Genomic DNA, 12,229 nt, shown 5'->3' with positions numbered 1-12,229 from the left:
TTCTGGGCAGAGGCCGTGACAAGACAGCGCGTGAGCTGTTGGAGGCATTCCATATCGGGAAAAGGGGAGATAGGTGTGTCAGCGATTCGTCGGTGCGGCTCTGGAAGGCAGAGATCAGTTTTCTTGATCGGGTTTTGTGATATTCCTTGATAATGTTTTGTAATATTCCTTATATTTTTTTCCTCTGTCTTTATGGGATTTTTATGTACTGCGCATGAACCCTTTTCAGCATATATTTGCTGTTATTGCTGCAATAAACCAGATGTGAGTTAGCGCGTGTCCTGTGTCTTCTTCTCTTGTGTGCGTCTTCCCGTGCGCTTCATCTTCAGTCAAATTACAATGCACCATCTAGCCCAACTTCAAGTTTTGTTAAACTGTTTGGAATTTGGAGGTTTCGCCGGTCCGACCCCTTTTTCGGGATCGATCATGTGAGTAAAAAAGGCATAAAAATAATGTTGATGTTCGGCCAGGGTGGCAGCCACCCACCACCGAGCCCAACAAGGGGATGGGACAGGAGCTTCCGAGAATGTCTAGCCCACGCCAGCCTTACACCCCGACTATAACCAAATATGGCGTAACACAGGGTGGTTAGCCACACAAGGTTAACCCTTGCTGCCTGAAAAATGAAAAATCCAAGAAAAGAGGAGGATACAGGTCAGTTCTAAGAAAGAAGACAGGAAAGCAAAAGGTGGAGGGGAGGAAAGGAAAAGGCAACTGTCGATTTCCCCGGTCGGGTCAGGCCGGAGGTGCCATCTATGGGAAGCGTGAACCAAAGTGGTGTGTTGCCTCCGCCGAGGGGCCTTAAAGGGACACTAAAGAGAGAAAGGAAGTGGGTTTGCATCTATAGAATGCTAGTTCCCGATTACAAAAAGACTACTCTTACTGAAAACAGAGCTGTTATAAGGTAGTAAAGAAGAATAACAGAAATACAGGTATCGCCACCACAGCCAAACGGCCGAGGCTCGCAACTACAAATCACGTGACGCGCTAGGGATCCCGGAGGCTGACAAATGTGAATTACGTTGCATGTTTGAATGCAGTAGTACGTTTTTTCTCAAACATGATAACACGCTTTTATCATACGTAAACGACGGCGAAAAGACAACGTAAACGTTGCAAGGCAAATACAAAAATATACTTGGAGGCGCCACAGGCGCCCACTTCAGTTTTGGTTATGTTTCGGCTCAGGCATTTCGTGCGCACTCGGATAGTTTGTTCGAACCTGCAGCGCCTGAATTACGAGCTTGGAGCAGCAGATGGGCCTTGATGGTTCCCATTTGAGCATTCGGAGGCACGAGCAAGCGAAATCCGCTACCGCCGACACGCTCCTTCGTTCACACTTCTGCGCCAACATATCGCCTATCGTCGCCATTGCCGCTTCGATTGCGACCTGACCACTTGACTGCAGCTACGTACGCCACGAAAAGCATACATATGCTAAGTACCGAAGGAAAAACGCAGTAGCATTCAATTGTTCCCTAAATCATGGCACATCTGACCAACATATACTGCGTCAACAAGACCTTCAACGTGCTATTTGCAGGCGTCGTAAACAAAAGGGGCATATTTTCCGCTCATACCAAGGAGAGCGTCGATATATTGCGCTCGTCGCCCGGCGAAAAAAAGGGCCTCGGGTAAAAAGTAAAAGCTAAAAATAACGAAGCACCAGAAATACATTACAAATGTTTAAAAAAAACCGATTTGTAAAAAAAAAAAAAACGCCAGAAGCGGTAAGACTCGAACTCGCTATTGCTTGCTCCGTAATGTTCGGCGCTAACCGCTCGGCTACGCCGCGTCACAGGAAGCTTGGAAATATTTCTAGTGTTTATGTCATGGCCCCATTTACAATAAAGTGTTTCTGCTGCCGGTCTAAAAATTACAACTTCTTGATCATTGGCGCATGCTGCCTGCTCTCACGTCTTGCAACTAATGTTCTGGATGCCTATGCACACTATATTGTGCACTGGATCCATTTTAACATGTGGAATTTCACAGCGCCGGCAAATGTAGTGGCGCCGGCACTTCGGTCATGTTCTGCCACCGTGGACGTAATTTTCGCTGAACACGGAGCTGTAGTACAAACCTTGAAGGAAAAAAGTGCGACGAAGCTTCAAAACTGACAACCGCAGCAGCCAGGACACTATTTTGCTGGTAACTAAATCTTATTTGTATGTAAACATGCCAGGAAGCGTTGCGATGACCGAGGGCTCGGTTTGTTTATACACAGTGCAAGAAAGAGCGCAAAAGCTTGAGAAACATGTAAAGTATTGTGCATTACAAGCGCTCTATGTTTTTTTTTTTCTTCCTTTATGGGCCCATCGCTAGGTAAATTACTCTCTTCATCGTTTTATTTATTTCGGCTGAGGCCGTCATTGCGAGTACGCTGTTGCCATGTTGGCCCTTGAGGGATGCGACGCCGCGGGCCGCGCCAGCTGGCTAGCTATCACGGAGTCTCCGCTTACGTCATAGTGTGCGTCACTCAACTCCAACTACGTAGTTGGAGGGCACAGTTTGAATTCGACCGGCGGGAACAAGAAAATCTTATCGCAATATCTCAGCAATTATTCGATTTTTTGCTGCCGGATATGCGGCGACAGTGTCACTGAATGTAGTTTATTAGATTTTCATACCATCTTTGCGTCAGCCAAACTCAGTCTGCGCATGCGCGCGGGCCCTGACACGAGCAACGCGAGCGACGACGCTTCGATCTGTCCTCGCCAGATATTTGGCGCGCGCCACGCACGCGTCGTTTCCAGCACGCAGGCGCCATGACCGGCGTAGACCAATCGGACAACACACTGGTAGTTCCACATCCGGAATGAGGCTTCAAGCGGCCTGAATGCACATACTGCTTTTTTCCTCGTCAACTAGGAAACAGCGCGATGGAGATCTTGTGGGCTAAAGAAGTCGATAATGAGTTGTTAATTGCAGAGATGGAAAGGAGGCCATCATTGTGGCTGGCGAGCCACCGGCTGCATAAAAACAAATCGGTCAAAAGAGCTCTCTGGGAAGAAATACTGGGAGTAATTCTTCCGGGAGCACCACGAGTAGGTAAGCCAACCTGACATTTATGACATGCATGTGCATAAAGAATAATTTGTCACTGTGTTTCAATCACATAGAAGGAATAAACTTCCTCCAGAGGCGGTGGAAGTTGCTCCGCGATAAATTTCGCCGAATCCTAACGGCAGAAAAAGACTCCAAGAAAAGTGGCGCCGGTACAGAAGACACAGAGGCCAGCGAATTCGAAGTTGTGTGGCCTTACTACATGCAACTTTTGTTCCTGCGAGACACGATGGAGTGTAGGCCGTAAGTGCAGCTTTTTTTTTTTCTTTGCTATGATTGAAGTTTTGATCAAAACGAAAGCGTGTAGTGCCGTGCTTTCGTCGGTCACGTCTATGCTGGCGAAAAATTATGGGCGAGTTGGCAGCGAGTATAAAGAAGTGAGCAGACTTGTCTCGGACGTTGGGGCGATATGCGTCGCAGTGAAGTGAAAATAAAGCTAGTTGCTGTGCTTAGGTGTGGGAGAGGCTGATTCGTCATTTCCAGTCTCAGTTCTGCTCCCCTTTTGTAAAAAGTTACATTAGCTTCACCTCAATGCATTATGCCAGTTATTTTTTTTTAACGGTACATTATAGCCGTGTTTTATGTGCTTTTCGCAGCATATGTTCAAACGGTTTCCTTCACTGCACTGCATGCAGCTGTGCAGTAAAATGCAAATTCAGCACTTCATCATGCCATGATTAGGCCGCAAGATATGTGGGAAAGCCAACTTCTGTAGCAGGTTTATTGGCACTGCACTCCTTCAGTAGTTTTGGTAATTATGATCGTCCTTTTGAGTGTAAGAATTATGCGTGAAACACAGTGCCAGATTTTAAAATTTCACTGCTTGACCTGCAGGCGACTGCTTCAGCTCTGTACACAAGCACGTATGCATATACATCCCAGTTCGACGCGATCGACTGTATTACCCCTTTTGATCGACACTAGCAGTGTATCGTTCAAAAAGGATATTGTAACCAGCGTAGGCAACTGGCGAAGGCCCTTCACTATAATTCAATTAGCAACATGTCGCCTGTTCCCATTAATCGCAGAATTGGATTTGCTTTTTTCAATCTGCCCCTTGCAAGCGCATTACCGCTGCATGCTCTTCTGATGCATTTCCCCCATGCAATACTCTAAACCTATGATAAACTGCTGCCGTATACAAGCGGCCTAAGCTCTGTCATTTGCCTATAAAAAAAAGGACCTTTCTCAAAAAGGGTCCTTTAGTTAATGTTGCTGCTTGGTTCATGCACACTCATTAAGCACACATTAGAAAACCAATTAAACACTTCTCATTTGTGTGGCTAGTTTCAGCATTCTATATCGCCCGGGAATAAGAAAGCCTTGATATCTTTCGTGCTTTCTTATTCAATGCTGTGAGTATTTTCGGTCTTCTTTCATGCCAAAAATGGTACACGTGCTCAATAACTTGCATGATTGTTTTTTGTTTTTAATTCCGTATATTTTCATTAGCATATATCAATGTCATCCGTCACTTGCGCTTCTCAAACAGTGTATGGGTAACAAGGTCCTCATCAGGCAGAGACCACCTGGCTTTAGCTTGGTTATCCAAGACCACTGTGTCTGAATTAATGCTCGAAATAAAAAGAAATTGCACACACATTTTTTAAAGAAAGCACGGCTTGCTTTTTGTGTGCTAGACTGCCTGCTGCTGCATGGAGATCTGCTTTTCCAACTGCATTAGAAAACTTAGGTGCAGTTCCAGGCCTGGTCTGAAGGTAGCTTTCATACCTATACAGCACATAAAATGAAAGCAGGGTGAACAAACAATTTATTAACTGCTTAGGAGTACTTCATTTTTAAGAGGAAGGCACGAAACTACTGTAGGGGGTAAGGGGGAAAGGCTGGTACAGCAATCACCTGCTACGGCACATTCGAAACACACGACTAGTGTTCACTGTCCAATAATGTGTGGAACACTGAAACTTGGCATTTAACATCTGCAAGTGCTTTTCGACATGTCGGCAATACTTGACATTTGAATCTATGAAGTCGACATAGGCAAACACTTTAGGTCAGACTAGGTGTTCAGTTATGAAGTGCACCAGCAATCATTCCGTTTGCTGCTAGTCTGTTTCATGTTGTTGCTAACGCAAGTCTGTGTTAGTTATCTTACATGCTTTGGTCATTTGCCTTCTAAGAACTTGACAAAAGATAAAGCGCACTGGAAGACACTATTTGCAGCAATAGCAGCAAATATATGCTGAAAAGGAGTAAGACAAAGTCAAAACAAGGAACATTACAAAGCACGATCCTGAAAACTGATCTCTGCCTTTCGGAGCCGCACCGACGTAACGCTGACACACCTATCTCCCTTTTTCCTGATATGAAATGCCTCCAATAGCTCACACGCTGTCTTATCGCGGCCTCTGTCCAGAATCTTAATGTCACCCAGTCGCGGCTCGCATGCAGTGCAATGTGTCAGTGATATGTCGGTGCAGCTCTGGAAGGCAGAGATCAGTTTTCTTGATCGTGTTTCGTAATATTCCTTGCTTTGACTTTGTCTTTATGTTACTGATATGTACTGCATGACTCCTTTTCAGCATATATTTGCTGCTATTGCTGCAAATAAATCAGATGAGAGTTAGCGCTTGTCCTGTGTCTTCTTCTCTTGAGTGTATCTTCCTGTGCGCTTTATCTTTAGTGAAGTTGCAATGTGCCATCTAGTCCCACTTCAAGTTTTGTTAAACTGTCTTCTAAGAGATAGTGTGAAGTCGGAAAAGCATTGAACTTGCGTAAAAAGGAATCAGATGGGAAATTTTGTATTTCAGACAGAGAAAACTGCAATTATCAAATATGAAAAGGGTTTGACCAATGCCCAAAAATGACGTTATTACTGCTCCCAAAAGTGCTCTAAAATGCTCGAGTCTGCTTCCATCCCTGCCCATTTTATTGAAATGCATGTGCCGCTGCTACTGTCCCTGTTGATAGGTGATGTTTTGATGCAGTTTTCCTGAGCCCCACCAGCACCTGCACATTTTATACCACTTTTACTCACAAATGCATGTGGCAGTATATCTGAGAGAAACAGTGCACTAGACTCTGTACAAATGGATGTGTGATCATCTTTGACCACAAGAGATTAGGAAAGGCTACCCTGCAGGCATCATGTCAGTGCTTCTGAAAGATAGATACAAATAATGATGTGCCATATGAGAGTACCTCAACAGTGCTAACAATGTGACTTCAAGATCCAACCTCATAATATGTATGTATATTCTTTCTCATGTTCAGAACATCAGGAAATTACATAAAGGCGCCGGCTCGGCATAACCCGGCCATTGAGCAAGGCCACATCAATGTGGCAGGGCCAAGCGGGCTGCAGCCCCGTGTGCTGCACGTCGACATTGACTGCGGTGTAGATTTCGACGAATTGCCGGCGTCATTTGAAGTTATTCCGGAGGCTCCTCCATCATTGGCTGAGACTGTTCTGTCGGAAACACAGACTTCAGCCGAGTCGCAGGTGTCTGCAGCATCGCAGGTGTCGGCCGGAGCAGCTGGAAAAAGAAAAGACGCAGAGGCAAATGATGATCTTCAGGTCGGGCGGCTGACGGATGTGCTGACTACACCCCCCCCCCCCCCCCCCCCACACAAGACCACATAGACTTGTTCGCAATGTCGATAGCAGGGATGATGCGACAAGTGCCGCCGGAGAACCAAGTGAGCCTACGAATTAGGCTGCTCCAAGTACTCGAAGAGTTTATCGTGTGATTAAAAATCTATGTTCTTTTATATCACTCGTTTCACTCTAAAATACCTTAAACATGGCATGAAAATGATGTTGCATTGTGCCAAAATGAGGCCTTGTGATGTGTAGTCTGCCACAGCAGTGCTGGATGGAGAATTTACATGCGCTCTAAGTGTGCCACCTTCAAGTTCGCTGTCTTGCTCACAAATAGCGCAGTGGTGACATGGGGCTGGAACCTTTTCAAAATTCCAGCCAGTGGGAATGGCCATATAGTGGTACTATATGGCCATTTACAGGGACTTCTATGCTTGTTCTGAATTTCTGTAGCAGTTTTGAGTTATAACAGTGCACGATAAGGTGCAATTTAGAGCAGAAAATAGCTTCCTGGGACAGAAGTCGGGCAACAAGCAGTTGCTGTACATGCATATTATAAAGTACAGTACCTCACTTTCAGTGCCGTGGATGGTGCTGCTGCTGGTTCTGTGCCCTCCTCAAGACTTCCTCCTTGGAAATGCCTGGCTGTTGCCATTGCCAGGAAACCTCACCAACTGTGCTGCAAAAATATGTAGTGAACAGGTCCCTAGCAGCAGCGGCATCAGCGTGGTGATTCCTAGCATGTGTCGGCGCCAGTGAAAAAAACCGAGGCTCGGAATCCTCTTGCAGTGCACCCTGAAGGCCTTGTCGCCAGCGTCCTGGCACGAAATTCCCAAAGCTGTCCTCTCTGTCAGTTGCATTTTGAGAGCGCGGGTTCTGGATAGTCAAGGTGTTGTGCAGGACACAGGCAGCCTTCACGACATAGTCTACGTTTTTGGGGAGCAAGGGTATGGTACGCAGCAATATGCGCCACCTGGCTGCAGTGATGCGGAAGGCATTTTCAACGCACTGCCTGGAAAAGAAATGCAAAGCTTCAAAACAAAAGCATCAGCTGTGGGAGTTTACATCATGTAAAGCAGTTATTTATCAAGCAACACTGGGGAGCTCCAGAGGAGGTTGCTGGCTCACTGCAGCAGTGGTTGCGGGAGGGGCAGGAACAGTGTCAGGAACATTTCTTTGCGATTTGTGCACTTCTGGAGGGCGGGGCAATGGAGCCCCAGTTGAGAGAGAGATGTAGGGCGGTAATCAGGCAGATTGAAAGAGTGCGCCAGGAGTTTGGGCCTAGGGTGGAATTTATACGCCATAGGTTGCAGGTTGGACAGACAGGAGCAGGGAGACTGCTTTATACGAGGGAAGTGGCTGGACAGCTGGGACAGAAGATCGGCGGACGTGCGCGTGCTTTTTTAGAAATTCCACCCAGAGCCGGGAAGCGCCGAGAGTCTCGCTGCACGCAAGAGTCGGGGCCCCAGATGCCCAAAAGGACCGGACGGGGGTCAATTCAGGAGAGAAGGGGGACGTTGGACAAGGGGCGCACCCGGAGCATGATGCAGGCTCTAGCACAGCTGCTACTCCAGGCGGGGGCGAGGTAAGTGCTCGCAGCCAAAAGGGGGCAGAAGTTGGACATTTGCTGGAGTATAGGCACATGAAAGAGATAGCTGCACGGAGTGGAGTATCTCGGAGGAGAGCACGCCCCCGAAGGGGCAAGCGACGTAAACAGCCAACACAGAAACGGGAGTCGATCGTCTTCCTTAATATGCAGGGAGGTAGGAGGACGCAAAAATGGGAAGAGTTGGCTTTGGAATTGGCACGGCAACGAATGGACCTGTTTGCGGTTGCAGAGACCCATCTTCGAGAGGTAGAAACACCTCCGCAGGTAGAGGGATATGAGTGGGAGGGACGTAATCGGAGAGGGTCCGAACGACAAGGCGGTGGGATAGGTTGCTTGTGGGCGGCGTCGAGGCCATGGAATCGCACTAGGCACTCGTGCCAAGAACGCATGTGGATGACTGGAAAAGTAGGGGGACGGTCGGTGGCTTTGGCGATCGTTTATTTGCGCTCAGGAGGGGCAATAGAGCATAACGGGAAGTTGTACGAATGCCTCAGACAGGATATACGTACGCTTCGGGAGTTTTCAGAGATTTTGGTCCTTGGGGATTTCAATGCCCACCTTGAAGACTTTGACGGGCACACAGACTCAAATGGCAGGCTGCTGATGAGAATGGTAGAGGAAGAGAAGCTAGTATGTGTGAATGGCTCGGACAAGTGTGAGGGGCGCATAACATGGGCAGCTCGAGAGATGCAATCCTCGATTGACTATTGCCTTATGACAGAGGAGTTGTACGAGGCGCTTGAGAAGATGGTGATAGATGAAGATGGTACGAGGAACCTTGGGAGTGACCATAACCGGATCCGGCTAGTGTTTGGACACGAACATCGGAGGCGACGGCAACCCGACACCACTTCAAAGACGACTTAGCGCGGCTGAACTGCAGGAGATTGCAAGCTGGCTAGAGGAGCGAGTAGACCAAATGGACTCCTATGAGGTGTTGATGGATGCAATAGGAGGGCAACTTACAGCACGGGAAAGCCGTATGGGGGGCCAGCGTAGGGGTAAAGCATGGTGGTGTTCGGAGGTTGCTGCGGCAATTAAGCGACGCCAGGAAGCTAGCAAGGTACACAGGCGTGCGGTCAGAGAACAGGATGATGTGGCCATGGCCAGTGCATGGAATGATTATAGAGCCCGAAAGCAGGAAGCAGCAGCCTTGGTGCAATCACGGCTTCACTCTTTCAATAGGCGATTGATGGAAGAACTGAGAACGGCAGGGCAACAAGCGCCTCAGCGCTTCTGGAGATGGGTGAAGGCGGGGCAGCAGAACCCTAGGCCCATAGCATTGAAGGCTGACTCAGAAGGTGAAGCGGTGACGGGACCAGCTTGTGTCCCAATTCTCGAGCGGTGGTGGCGTACAATACAGGGATCACCAGGAGGTGCGGAAAATGCAGCTGAAGAGGAGGGGGAGACTGAGTGGCAGCGGCCGGAGGAGCAGGCGGTGGATCTGCGGGCGCCACCCACCGAGACGGAGTGGGGACGGGCAACTAAGAGGGTTGATTCTAGAACAGCAACTGGATGCGACGGCATCCCCATGGGCTTGATCAAGGTACTGGGGCCGAAGGGTCAGTCACGACTTAAAGAATACGTGACAAAAGTGCTGGGGGACGCCAAGATCCCAGACGACTGGAGAAGGACCAGGATCAAGCCCCTCTTTAAGGGAGCCGGGGATAAGGAACGCCTGGAGAACTACAGACCTATTGCAGTGACACCAGTCCTATACAGAGTGGCGGCGCAGGTAGCGAAGGCTCGCCTTCAGGGGTGGGCGGAGAGATGTGGAATCCTTGGGGAGCTGCAGAATGGTTTTCGGTCAGGGAGACGGATTGAGGACGATTTATTTGTCCTTACACAATGTACTGAGGCAGCTCTGCAGGCAGATTGCCCTCTCTATGTTGCATATCTGGATATAGCCAAGGCCTATGACAATGTGGATCGGGAACGACTGTGGAGACTTCTGCGAGAGTATGGATTGGAGGAACACAGTGTTGACCTCCTTCGAGCTCCATACGACGGGGTCAAGGCGCGGGTGGAGTGGGCAGAGCAAGTGACAAGCTTCATGGATATTCCGAAGGGACTGCGTCAGGGATGCCCGTTGTCACCACTGCTCTTTATGATTTATGTCGCAGGTGTCACAGCACAGCTGGAGGCCTCGGGGCTTGGTTTTCGTCTGGAGCACTTCGAAGAAGGGATAAGGGTTGTACGACATATACCCGCTCTGGTGTATGCGGATGACTTCGCAGTGCTCGCAGGGTCACCCGCAGAACTACAGACGCTCCTGGACATTTGCGCATCAGGAATGGCGGAGCGTCGTCTCAGTTTCAGTGACACGAAATGTGTAGTGATGGCCTGGGGCGAGGGAGACCACCACAGCGGATCCACGTGGCAGATTCAAGGGAGACCGGTCACTAGAGTAGACACCGCAAAATACCTCGGAGTCAGATTGTCCGCAGGAGCAGACTACCTGGGACAACATGAACGAGAGCTCAGGGCGAAAACTGCTCGTTACAGGGGTGTACTGGGGCGCCAGGCACTTTGGTCGTTTAACCGGTACGAAGTGACGAGAGCGCTTTAGAAGATGGTGGCAGTACCAGCCCTTACATATGCCAATGCGGTACTGTGCCTGTCGACGGGCACCAGGGAATTCCTCGAGCGCCAACAGAGAGCAGTTGGCCGATTAGCGTTGGGGGTGCCACGGCTGAGAACGCGACAGTGGAGAGCTAGGTTCACTGAATGCCAGACAGCATGCGCCATCTGCGGGGCTGAGGACGAATCAATGGAGCACATGGTTCTCCGATGCAAGGACATCGTCCCAGTTCCGAGGGCGACGTCGCTTCCAGAGGCACTGGGTTTCTCCGTTGGAGCGGGTACGGCGGCAGCGGTAGAGGTCACTAAGAGACGCCGGGAGGGTTGGTGGGCGCAGCGGCCGGAGCGGCAGGAGAGACATGAGCGAGTGGCATAGTGACGGACAAAAGTGGTGTGTGCGGACAACCCGTAAACACTTTGAGTCTTTTTTTCTTTCTTCTCCCCGCCCCCCTCCTTTCTTTTCTTGTTTTTTTTTCTTTTTGGCCAGATTCAGCTCAGACTGTGATCGCCCGTTCCAAAGGGTGCGGCCCCATCGCCATCGCCAAGCCCCTAGCCAACAGACTATGTCAAAAATGACGTCAGGGAGCAAATTATGTAATGATCACAAAACAAAACTGCCGTAAGCCTGTCAATTAGCTCCCACTCCTACTGCTCTGCACATCTGCTGGTCAGAATCCACCAATAGGAGTAGGGTTAATTATCAGTTTGCAACAGATTTGTGTTTTTTTTTGTGTAATAACTGCATAATATGGCCCCTGACGTGATTAGTACTTGTGAGATGTTCTTTACAGGGTCTCACTTTTACAAGCTACTCAAATTTCATAAGACAGCACCATATCGTACCTTGCTCTGCTCAGCCTGTAATTAAACACCCTCTTTTCGTCTTCCAGGTGCCTTGAGGGGTAAGGGCGCAAGAAGTCCTTCTGCAACTGGAAGGCTTCATCCCCAACAAAAGCAAATGGGGCGGCCACAGTTGTGCCGGGCAGTGTCCCAAGTTGAGGGATGTCGAGACTGCCGTTGGCGAGGTCTTGGCCAAAATCACAACTCTTGAAGGTGCCTCCATCGCTGAGTCGGCCCTCGGTACCCACGTCAACTAGCACACACTGACAATTAGCACAGGCAGCAACACTCAACATAAATCACAAATTCTCCCAGGTCAACATGGCTAGGGCATTAGTGCCTGCTGTATGAATGACAGCACCAATTATTCACTTCTTTTTTTTTCACTTTTTTTTTTCAGACCATTTTTTTATTTCATTTTTCAATTTGGTGCCAAAAATAGACAGTCAGGTGTGCAGGCTACAATATACTCTCACGCTGTGAATTGCACATTACTGTCTCCAACTTTTATCTGTGCGCAAAAGCTTTCAGACCTCCTACACCAATTAACATTAAAACTCTACTACGTTTAG

At 48.7% G+C, this 12,229-nt stretch overlaps 1 long non-coding RNA gene across 1 annotated transcript in view; it reads right to left on the bottom strand.

Moving 5' to 3' along the window:
* Positions 1–3,223: 3,223 nt before the first annotated feature.
* Positions 3,224–12,229, bottom strand: part of LOC146177435 (uncharacterized) — a 54,738-nt gene continuing 45,732 nt past the window's right edge. Inside the window, exons 2-3 of the long non-coding RNA XR_014701033.1 lie at positions 7,198–7,640; positions 3,224–6,563 (exon numbers count right to left, since the gene is read on the bottom strand). This is a non-coding gene — a long non-coding RNA (uncharacterized LOC146177435). The remainder of the gene's footprint in view (positions 6,564–7,197; positions 7,641–12,229) is intronic.

The sequence above is a fragment of the Amblyomma maculatum genome, chromosome 10 (assembly GCF_055883805.1).
Source record: "Amblyomma maculatum isolate TAMU_Amacu chromosome 10, ASM5588380v1, whole genome shotgun sequence".
Lineage (NCBI taxonomy): Eukaryota > Metazoa > Arthropoda > Arachnida > Ixodida > Ixodidae > Amblyomma > Amblyomma maculatum.
This window is presented reverse-complemented; position numbering and strand designations above follow the sequence as displayed.